The following is a 10312-nucleotide window of genomic DNA, read 5'->3' on the forward strand; positions in this document are numbered from 1 at the left end:
TGGGAGCAGAGGAGCGGAGTCTCCACTCTGATGCAGGCTCCGCTGGCATCTCGGTAGTATACAGAGGACTATACTGTTGACTGATCAGTAATTAGGGTTGCAAAATTCCCATATGTTTCCGGAAATCCCGGTGGGAGGATATTCTTCTGTCGTTATCAACTACTTAGGGAGCCTCCACCCGGGAAAGTTTCCGGGATTTTTTGCGTAGTCAGTAAATTAGTTATCTGCCTCTATTCATAAGCCTACTACTTCAGCTCTTTCTTGGGATGAATATTCTTTAAAAACGTATTAGATAAACTGCTGTCTCTGTAGCCGATGAGCTTAAAAAGTGTTTTCTCTATCCTACTAGTCATTATTGCATTAATTTCTAGCTGCCAGCATTGGCTTTTAGGATTCTGTTATTATTATTATTGCCATTTTATGGGATTTTTAGATCTTTTTTTTGTGTTTTACCCAATGATGCGGTGACCAAACATCTGTGCCAGACTGTCAGAAAAGCAGCTGTTTGCGTTGTTGGAGTGGGCAAAGGATCCCCGCACTGCTCTGAGCTGCCCCACTGGACGACCAGGTCATCCTCCTGCGTGCAGGTTACCACTGTCTGAGGGAGGGAAGACACCAGGACGGCTGCATGTGATATGCACTTGTCCTCAAAGAATAGAGTTTTACAAAGTTGGATAATTACTGTCCCGTATTCATTTCGGAGAGGCAACCAGAAGTAAGTGCATATGATAGTAATTAATTTATCATACCAGCTGCAGAGCCAAAACGACCTGATCATAGAGAAGGAGCTGCCCTATTGTAGATTATCCTAACCGCTAGTCAATTGTACTTACAATGCAATATATCTCTTGCTATTATAAAACAAGAGCATATATCCTGCTATTATAATACAAGACAAGTAGCATTAGTGTCTTAGTTTGAAGTAAACAGACACCTCAAGTCCTCAAGCTGGCAGCTTCATTAAAATAATCACTCGCAAAACACCAAGTCTCAAACTGCACAGTACATCAGAGAGGCGAAAAGAGATGGCTCCATTAAATTATCTTTTTAAAATATTTAAATAAATAAGTCACTTTAAAAATATATAATATAAATGGCTTAGTACCCAAATGTGTGGCGGATGTTTGGTTATATATATACGGTACCAGGTCAAAAGTTTCAGACACCTACATCCAAGGTTTTTTTCTTCTCTTTTTAACTATTTTCTACATAGTTTCTTTAGTAGTGAGACATAACTAAGACTATGAAATAACACAATGAATCATGTAGTAACCAAAAAACGTAAAACAAATCAAAATGTTATATTTTAGATTCTTACAAGTAACCACCCTTTGCCTTGATGACAGCTTTGCACATCTCCATGGCTTCTCTTCAACGAGCTTCACGGGTGGACACTGCTTTTCACACAGTCTTTGAAGGAGTTCAACACGATATGCTAGCATCTTTGGCTGCCTTTTTCTCTGGCGGTCAAACTCATCACCAAACCATCTCAATGGGGTGAGGTCCAGGTGAGTGGGGAGGCCAGGTCATACTGATGCAGCGACGATCATCCTCTCCTCTTGTCAAAAAAGCCTTGAACACAGCCTGGAGCGTGTTGTTCAAATTCAAAGTTATTTGTCACGTGCGACTGGAACTACAACAGGTGTAGACCTTACAATAAAATGGCTTGACTTACAGCTCTAACAATAGTGACAAAAAGGTTTATTAGTCGAACAATAGGTAGGTAAAGAAATAAACAGAGTAAAAAGACAGAGCTAATATACAGTAAGCGAGCTATAAAAGTAGCGAAGGCTACAACAGACACTGGTTAGTCAGGCTGATTTGGAGGTCAGTTATGTACTACTGATACAGATTGAGTTACTCTACCACAAGAGAACCTCTGCACTCCGGTACCCCACTAATTCCAACAATCGACTCTACTTGTACACAGTCTCAGAAACTATGATATCCCCAACTTATTGGTCGACCGAAAGAAACAAATCACTTAACACATAAGGATTCGTGCACGCACTAACTGCTGACTCATAGATTACAAGAGAATTAAAGTAATTATAGTACTCACTACTATTGACTAGACAAGAGAGAGATGTCTGCACCAAGCTCTTATTCAGTTACTTCACGCAGACCTATATTACACTATCTTCATGGACTAAGCCAATGTCTTATATTTAGATAATAGCCGAGATCTATATATAAAAACGCCATCGATAACCCCAGGAAGCCATACATATACAATAACAGTTGGCGTAACGAAGAGATACACCCGCGAATAGACGGCTTAGCACATTTCAACTGACACGTGAAGTGAGCAGATAGTATTGAGGCGTGTAGTGGATGAATCACCGCTACGTCTACTCTAATACGATAGATGCCTGTGTGAGACAGCAACGGTAAGAAGCTCAAAGTCGCACCATAGCCATAAAGTCATTCAAAAGATTAGCATCCACAAAAACTTCAAATCTCGCGACAGGCACCTCGAAGAGCGATTCAGACACTCTCATTATTGATATTCTTCATCTCATGAGGAAGAGAGGAATCGCGATACTATTACATCCTATCCTTGTGTTCCAGAAGAGAATAGATCTACATTTCGCAAGTCCGTCATTAGAACAGTCGAGTGGCGCTCCATCACAGAGCTTCTTATTGTTTATACAATCATGCAATGACCACTCTCATTCATATTGTGATTCATTCAATCTAGCTTCAATTATCGATGATGTATGTAGGACCTTCATACATTAGATTCACTGTAGATGCTATCGCACAATACATGATTAGGAAGCATTATAGAATTTCAGAACTGAGATACGAATCTTCCGAATTACACATCAGAGAGAATCTGTAGACATGATATATATCTTAAACTAGACCCTACGTAACGGATGCCAGTGACGTAAGAAATTATTGGCGGTTCAGCAGTCATCGAATCATTCAAAAGCAAAACTTCTCGATAGACTTCAACAATTCCCACTACTTGATTGAGTATTCTCTGAATACAAGTCAACCACAATATATGAACTCGGTACCAGTAATGTCTTAAGGAGAGTATGCGTTGATCTGAGCCATGTTGTACGACAATGAAGCAGATGCCACTACGTAATTTACGCAAACCATACTTACACATCCACATCACACTGTACACATACATACATACAACCAGACAAGCATACTAGTTATATGTCGGCATATGTTTGTCTAACAATGAATTAAGCGTAATGATCATTTGTGTTCATGTGCATATAATGTGTTCGGGCTTACAATATCGTAGATGGGTTTCAGAGCATAATAATCATCAAGTTTTAATTGAAGAGCTTATCAATTTAAACACCTGAGATAACAGATCCTCAAATGGCGCAAAATCCTTGATGTAAGGTCAGACATTCATATTAGCTCTGAAGCAATTAAGCTTAGAGGACACAATCGTAGCATGCCAGAGACATCAAACTATATTCACGGCATTAAGTAAAGAGACTCACTCGCTCTCATAACAGTGTCTCCTGTATTTCGTGCCGCACACGCACTCAGCCGCGATGCCACAATAAGTCAATCATTCATCCAGTCTAGAGGACCGATAATCCTCTAATCATTATATGAGATGTTTGACCTAAAGTACGTTAATTGGAGTTGTGTCGTTCTGAGGCAAACTTAATGGATGTGGGATGATTAAACTTCTCTATCTCGTGAGTTCGTTGGACTAATGTCTAGTGCCACTATAATTGAAATGGGTCCCTCACCCACTCTGGTGTTTTTGATATGAAATTTGTAGCACACGCATCTAAGTGTAATAAATCTCCAATTAGGAAAGTCTGGATTATTATCTAGGTGGCGACACAGCATTACCGTCAGGGTTCGATAGGAGGACAAACTATATTGTTTGAGCCACACACTATAACTATGGACAGGGTGAGTATTGACTGACTCACCAGAGACAACACAGCTGGTTCCTCTGGTTTGAGTGCATTGCGATTGCTGGAGGTCAGCTTGTGTTTATTAGGGAATGTTTCGTATCGACAGTATAGATTGAAAGTCGCAAGTATACACTGATTCTCGTTATTTGTCAGCCTCAGCAAAAATAACACATAGGCCTTAATGCTCCGCATGGAATGAAGGAGAATGTTTTGTGCTTACTATCAGGAAGTCCAGGCCAGATATCCTCAGCTGTGTCAATAGTCACGCGTGGCTCGGCTTGTTCTTCGTCGTATACGCTCTTAAGGTTATGTCCCTCTAGTGTAGCTCTCACGTCGCTACTGACTGTCGATTGATAGGGATAATAAATTCAGTGCTTCTCTGTACTTGTTGGTTCTAGAATATCTCCAATAGCGTGTAGATGTGCTCCAAATATGATCCAAGTGAAGTGAAGTCTCCAGTCGGACTAATAATGCCTCGTGGAAACCCTAAATATAAGAATAAATATCAATTTATAGAACCATTCATGACAGTCCATATAATTTTTCGCACATTAACAATATTAAGTGGTAGAAGAAATTGTATTTTATAAACTGTGATACTGTGGACTTTTAACCTATAAAACTGTCACACCCCACAGATTACCATTATTTAGCCTGGGAAATAGTGCAAAAGCACTATAGTCGGGATTGTGTGCTTGCAAGTACTTATAAGCCAGATTAGCATACAACTCTTGTGTGACTCCATGAAAATTTGGGAACCCATGGTAATTATCTGCTAAAATCTAAGGAGCTTGTTGCACTCTAGGGTGACAGAGAGAATGCTATACATAATTCATTTACATGGTAGAGTGAGAGATTTGTATAGACAATCTCATAAACACCCAACGGTTTGTCGTCACATTAAGAAACCACACAAACCTTAACAAAAATTTTGACAATAAATTTTTCATTGCAGATCTGGCTTTCAATTTTTTAAGGAACCATACGAATCTATTGTGCCATTCAATGTTAAGCTCAAAACACGCTAGTGTGTCTTACCCTCGAGTAATTAGTGTCCAGTAAGATATAAGTTATGCAGGTAATTTTAATTTAGATTATGTACTCACGTAGATTAGAGCACTGTGGCGCACATGGAAACAGGGATACAGGTGACTATAGAACAGGCAGACGCGTGTCTATCAACTAAAGACCTTTTACTTTAACCACTATATTATGTAAATAAATCATATACTTCAATCTAATTCTCGCTGAACACCAAAAACATCAAAACCGTGTGAAGATCATGATGAATGATGTGCAATTATCCACCATGCACAAGATGTCAATGCAGCAGGACGACATATAGCTTATGTCCAACCATAAGGAAACTAGTTCAACTAAATAGTTATCGTGTATGACGACTCTGAGTTACAGTTTTGTTATGTATAAGTCTGTGTTGTATTCATCTTCAGGCTACGGATTTTAGCACCTATCTGCCCATCAGCTTTAATCTTAATCATTATCCGTCCCTGCGCAATCCATCCCGTTATTTCGCAGTTTACTCTTGGTGAATATACGCATATGATCTGTTAATTTGGATCTTTTAACTCACGAGAAGATTCTAATTAGTGAATCTTTCCCTAAAGTACCAGGGCATTGAAATACAAACTCGCCTGATATCTGAGAGAGCTGAATCAACAGTGTAGTTACACAGCAGACAACAACTGTGCTCTCATCGGCTGCTTAGATAGAGTGTATGACTTGCTAGGTCGCTAAGGACGAGCATAGAGAGGAGTTCTGATCTACGCTAGAGATCTGGTGTTGCATCGATTCAGATTAACTGGGCCAGTAGTCTAGCGGCCAACATAGTGAGCCACTATGAGTCCCTCTATGCTAAGTCTGTTATTATTGAAGGTATTATGCAGCCCTGCCACATAAGACGGGAATGTTCGTCGAAGACGCCGGTGTAATCGTCATCGGATCAACTCTTAGCTGTTTAATTGCGCTTTGCCTGTTGATGGTTCGTTTAACTCGCGGAGGGGCCATGTAGGATTGTCCTTGTATTGCATTTCCGCACCTTGAAGAGGACATTGTCTATCTAACCCACTTATGTATGGGCTCTTCAGGTAGCGAACATAATGTTATGTATCCTTGATAATCCATGGCTATTAATTCTGAGTCTATGGGGTATTTGTACGATGGACAGTCACAAAGATGGTTGATGAAGTGCACATTTCACTAGATGCAATGCGTATATGAATAAGACATGTTGATCATGTATATAGTGATTTGGTTGATAATACTCATCATTTGCTATCCTATGAAATATGTACCCGGATATATCACTGCTCATACGTACTGTTAGGGTTTGCACTAATACACCCTCCGTAGTTTATGCATAACCGTTTGCTCTTAATCTTGCACCATCTTTTTACTCTTATAGCAACGCTGGAGTTCTTACTGGTGCTCTTCTGCTTTAATTTTTTGCTTGTTATACAGGAATCAGGAGATTAGAGTGTGTGTGTGGATTACCAAATAGGGGGAGGGGAGGGAGAGCTTTGTACGTGTCTTTGTCACAATAAATTGTGATAAATTTATCACAAACTCTACTTCAGGCGAGCAAAATCTAGAGACTTTCTTAGATTTCGTGCACCARCTGTTGTTTACAAATATGCACAGACCGCCCCGCCTCATCTTTCCGGAGTGTGCTGTTCTATCTTGCCGGTGCAGCGTRTAWCCYGCTAGCTGAATATMCATGTCGTCATTCAGCCACGATTCCGTGAAACATAGGATATTACAGTTTTTGATGTCCCGTTTGTAGGATATTCGTGATCGTACCTCGTCTAGTTTACTGTCCAATGATTGCACATTGGTGAGTAGTATTGACGGTAACGGCAGATTTCCCGCTCGCCTTTTCCGTGTCCTGACCAGGCATCCGGCTCTTTGTCCTCTGTACCTGCGTCGCTTCCTCTTGCAAATAACGGGGATGTTGGCCCTGCCGGGTGTTTGGAGAATGTCTTGTGTGTCTTGTTTGTTTAAGAAAAAATGTTTGTCTAATCCGAGGTGAGTGATCGCTGTCCTGATATCCAGAAGCTCTTTTTTGCCGTAAGATACACAGCCTGGAGGTGTGTTGGGTCATTGTCCTGTTGAATAACAAATGATAGTCCAACTATGCGCAAACCAAATGGGATGGAGTATCCCTGCAGAATACTGTGGTAGCCATGCTGGTTAAGAGTGCCTTGAATTCTAAATAAATCAGACGGTGTCACCAGCAAAGCACCATCACACCTCCTCCTCCATGCTTCACACATGCAGAGATCATCCGTTCACTTACTCTGCGTCTCACAAAGACACGGCGGTTGGAACCAAAAATCTCAAATTTGTACTCATCAGACCAAAGGACAGGTTTCCACCAGTCTAATATCCATTGCTCGTGTTTCTTGGCCCAAGTAAGTCTCTTCTTCTTGTTGGTGTACTTTAGTAATGGTTTCTTTGCAGCAATTTGACCATGAATGCCTGATTCCCTTAGTCTCCTCTGAACAGTTGATGTTGATGTCTGTTACTTGAACTCTGTGAAGCATTTATTTGGGCTGCCATCTGAGGCGCAGTTACCTCTGCTGCAGAGGATAAATTCATTAGCGTTAACTGACTACCTCATGAAGCTGGTTGAGAGAATGTTAAGAGTGTGCAAAGCGATCATCAATGGAAAGAGTAGCTACTTTGAAGATCTCAAATATAAAATATATTTTGATTTGACATTTTTTTGTCTACTACATGATTCCATATGTTATTTCATAGTTTTGATGTCTTCACTTTTATTCTACAATGTAGAAAATAATAAAACGAAAGAAAAACCCTTGAATGAGTCGATGTGTCCAAACTTTTGACTGGTACTGTATATATATATTTTTAAATAACATAGAAAGAGCAGCCTGCAGCCGCTAATTGTATGCATTATTCTTGTGCTTTATCCATCCTTCATCAGGGTGCTATTGTAGCAGAAATGTCTTTACTGTCCTTCATCAGGGTGCTATTGTAGCAGAAATGTCTTTACTGTCCTTCATCAGGGTCAGGGTGGCTATTGTAGCAGAAATGTCTTTACTGTCCTTCATCAGGGTGCTATTGTAGCAGAAATGGTCTGTCCTTCATCAGGGTGCTATTGTAGCAGAAATGTCTTTAGCTGTCCTTCATCAGGGTGCTATTGTAGCAGAAATGTCTTTACTGTCCTTCGTCAGGGTGCTATTGTAGCAGAAATGTCTTTATTGTCCTTCGTCAGGGTGCTATTGTAGCAGAAATGTCTTTAGCTGTCCTTCATCAGGGTGCTATTGTAGCAGAAATGTCTTTACTGTCCTTCGTCAGAGGGCTATTGTCGCAGAAATGTCTTTACTGTCCGTCAGAGGGCTATTGTCGCATAAATGTCTTTACTGTCCTTCGTCAGGGTGCTATTGTAGCATAAATGTCTTTACTGTCCTTCGTCAGAGGGCTATTGTAGCAGAAATGTCTTTACTGTTCTTCGTCAGAGGGCTATTGTCGCAGAAATGTTGAAATAGCCGAATCCACTAATTTGAAGTGGTGTCCCCATACTTTTGAGTAAGTGAGCAACAAGCAATCCATGGTCTTTCATTTGATACATGATAGACTCTGTTGGACACAGTAGCAAATGCCCCAGAGGTTGTTGATGAGGTCTCCTCCTCCCTTCTCTGATCCTCTCTGCTCTTCTGTCCTGTGTATCTGTCCCATCCCTTCGGTCTCTTCTCCCTCCTCTGCTCCTCTCCTGTCTTCTCCCCTCTTTCTCCTGTGTGTGTCAGGGTGGAATGAACTTCTGATCGCCTCCTTCTCCCACCGCTCCATCGCTGTGAAGGACGGGGTCCTGCTGGCCAATGAGCTACACCGGGACAACGCACACAGTGCAGGGGTGGCGGCCATCTTTGACAGGTAGGCACACAGTGCAGGGGTGGCGGCCATCTTTGACAGGTAGGCACACAGTATGCGGCTAAGTTTCCCCTAGGTACAGACCTAGGATCAGCTTCCCATAACATTAACCACTAATAGGGAAAACGTACAATATAATAATAGCATAATTACCATAGAGGTATATAATAACAGTGTTGTATTCTGTTATCATCATCATGTGATAACACGCTGTAATTGACCCCCACAGGGAGAGTGTGCAGAGTGCTGAGGTGGGAGCCATATTTGACCGGTAATAACCTACACACACACACACACACACACACACACACCAAGTGTATATCTATGTAAGACAACTCTTTCCGGCCTCCTGTAGGGTTCTCACTGAACTGGTCAGTAAGATGAGAGACATGCAGATGGACAAGACAGAGCTGGGCTGCCTCCGAGCCATCGTCCTCTTCAACCCAGGTGCTCTATTGTTACCATTAGTCCCTCATACACAATGTTACCTCTGCACCTTTACTGTCATGGTTTCCTTCAACGGTTGTGTCCCTCCCTCAGACGCTAAAGGTCTGTCCAACACCGGAGAGGTGGAGCTCCTGAGAGAGAAGGTCTATGCGTCACTGGAAGCCTACTGCAAGCAGAAATACCCAGAGCAGCAGGGAAGGTAGGCATGCATGTGCTACATGAATTAGTACTAGTATCTCATACACTAAAAGGCATGTACATCCTGGATAAATCCATTTGTATTGTGTGTATTGTACATACTAATCTGCTCTCCTGTGGTTGTGCTGCTAACTGACCCTGTAAGAGCTAGGAGTGTTGCTGCTGCATTCATGTAGCTTATTAACTTATTTCATTCCCTCACTCTTCACCCCTCCCCCTCAGGTTCGCTAAGCTCCTCCTCAGGCTGCCAGCACTGCGTTCTATTGGCTTGAAGTGTTTGGAGCACCTGTTCTTCTTCAAGCTGATTGGTGACACCCCTATCGACACGTTCCTCATGGAAATGCTTGAAGCACCTCATCAGTTGGCATAGAGGTGGTAGGAGAGGAGAGGTGTTCTGTGGCCGGGGTTAGATAGCTTGGGTCTGGGAATTTGCTGGAGTGGGACTGCACTTTTAGTTCTTTGGGGAATTCAGCATTTTGTCTCACTGCTGTCTGGGTTATGCTATTTAGTTCACCACCACATTGTCTCTTTCAGAACATACATCCCCAAGACTTGTGATCTACAGGCTGGTGCTATATATTAATATAACTTCTTGAATAACTGAGATTTAAAAAATAAAATAAAAAAACTATTTTTAAAAAATTGGAGCCTTTAGTTCCGTTGCTCTGGCTTATCGAAGCTACAATTTGGGTATATGTTTTTATATAACTATGTTAATGCTTTTTAGACAAACCCCAAATGATAAAGTTAAATTCTGGTAAGTGAAAAGAGAGTTAGATAACCCAGACACAATGTGTGGCTAAACTACCTTCGGGGGGGGGGGGGTCAGGAAGATATGATCAAATCCC

General features: G+C 41.4%; 1 pseudogene; it reads left to right on the forward strand.

The window, feature by feature from the left end:
* The first annotated feature begins 433 nt into the window (after nt 1-433).
* On the forward strand, nt 434-9856 carry LOC112079479 (retinoic acid receptor RXR-beta-A-like; annotated as a pseudogene).
* Nucleotides 9857-10312: the final 456 nt, after the last annotated feature.

This window comes from Salvelinus sp. IW2-2015, unplaced genomic scaffold (assembly GCF_002910315.2).
Source record: "Salvelinus sp. IW2-2015 unplaced genomic scaffold, ASM291031v2 Un_scaffold8141, whole genome shotgun sequence".
NCBI classification, from domain to species: domain Eukaryota; kingdom Metazoa; phylum Chordata; class Actinopteri; order Salmoniformes; family Salmonidae; genus Salvelinus; species Salvelinus sp. IW2-2015.